The sequence below is a fragment of the Gymnodraco acuticeps genome, unplaced genomic scaffold (genome assembly GCF_902827175.1).
Source record: "Gymnodraco acuticeps unplaced genomic scaffold, fGymAcu1.1, whole genome shotgun sequence".
NCBI classification, from domain to species: domain Eukaryota; kingdom Metazoa; phylum Chordata; class Actinopteri; order Perciformes; family Bathydraconidae; genus Gymnodraco; species Gymnodraco acuticeps.
In genome coordinates this window covers 15544-17781 of record NW_022992139.1, presented here as the reverse complement: position 1 = coordinate 17781, position 2238 = coordinate 15544, and positions in this window count along the sequence as shown.

Here is a 2238-nt window from a genome sequence, read left to right as displayed (position 1 = left end):
ACACCGTAGTGATGGCACACCGTAGTGATGGCACACCGTAGACTCTCACGTGATGGCACACCGTAGTGATGGCACACCGTAGTGATGGCACACCGTAGACTCTCACGTGATGGCACACCGTAGACTCTCACGTGATGGCACACCGTAGACTCACACGTGATGGCACACCGTAGACTCTCACGTGATGGCACACCGTAGACTCTCACGTGATGGCACACCGTAGACTCTCACGTGATGGCACACCGTAGACTCTCACGTGATGGCACACCGTAGACTCTCACGTGATGGCACACCGTAGACTCTCACGTGATGGCACACCGTAGACTCTCACGTGATGGCATACCGTAGTGATGGCACACCGTAGACTCACACGTGATGGCACACCGTAGACTCACACGTGATGGCACACCGTAGACTCTCACGTGATGGCACACCGTAGACTCTCACGTGATGGCACACCGTAGACTCTCACGTGATGGCACACCGTAGACTCTCACGTGATGGCACACCGTAGACTCACACGTGATGGCACACCGTAGACTCACACGTGATGGCACACCGTAGACTCTCACGTGATGGCACACGTAGACTCACACGTGATGGCACACCGTAGACTCTCACGTGATGGCACACCGTAGACTCTCACGTGATGGCACACCGTAGACTCACACGTGATGGCACACCGTAGACTCTCACGTGATGGCACACCGTAGACTCTCACGTGATGGCACACCGTAGACTCTCACGTGATGGCACACCGTAGACTCTCACGTGATGGCACCACCGTAGACTCACACGTGATGGGGCACACCGTAGACTCTCACGTGATGGCACCACCGTAGACTCTCACGTGATGGCACACCGTAGACTCTCACGTGATGGCACACCGTAGACTCTCACGTGATGGCACACCGTAGACTCACACGTGATGGCACACCGTAGACTCTCACGTGATGGCACACCGTAGACTCTCACGTGATGGCACACCGTAGACTCACACGTGATGGCACACCGTAGACTCCCACGTGATGGCACACCGTAGACTCACACGTGATGGCACACCGTAGACTCCCACGTGATGGCACACCGTAGACTCACACGTGATGGCACACCGTAGACTCACACGTGATGGCACACCGTAGACTCACACGTGATGGCACACCGTAGACTCACACGTGATGGCACACCGTAGACTCTCACGTGATGGCACACCGTAGTGATGGCACACCGTAGACTCTCACGTGATGGCACACCGTAGACTCTCACGTGATGGCATACCGTAGTGATGGCACACCGTAGACTCACACGTGATGGCACACCGTAGACTCTCACGTGATGGCATACCGTAGTGATGGCACACCGTAGACTCACACGTGATGGCACACCGTAGTGATGGCACACCGTGACTCTCACGTGGATGGCCACACCGTAGACTCTCACGTGATGGCACACCGTAGTGATGGCACACCGTAGACTCTCACGTGATGGCACACCGTAGTGATGGCACACCGTAGACTCTCACGTGATGGCACACCGTAGACTCTCACGTGATGGCACACCGTAGACTCTCACGTGATGGCACACCGTAGACTCACACGTGATGGCACACCGTAGACTCACACGTGATGGCACACCGTAGACTCTCACGTGATGGCACACCGTAGACTCACACGTGATGGCACACCGTAGACTCTCACGTGATGGCACACCGTAGACTCTCACGTGATGGCACACCGTAGACTCCTACACGTGATGGCACACCGTTAGACTCTCACGTGATGGCACACCGTAGACTCTCACGTGATGGCACACCGTAGACTCTCACGTGATGGCACACCGTAGACTCACACGTGATGGCACACCGTAGACTCCTCACGTGATGGCACACCGTAGACTCTCACGTGATGGCACACCGTAGACTCTCACGTGATGGCACACCCGTAGACTCTCACGTGATGGCACACCGTAGATCTCACACGTGATGGCACACCGTAGACTCTCACGTGATGGCACACCGTAGACTCTCACGTGATGGCACACCGTAGACTCACACGTGATGGCACACCGTAGACTCCCACGTGATGGCACACCGTAGACTTCAGCACGTGATGGCACACCGTAGACTCCCACGTGATGGCACACCGTAGACTCACACGTGATGGCACACCGTAGACTCACAGTGATGGCACACCGTAGACTCACACGTGATGGCACACCGTTAGACTCTCACGTGATGGC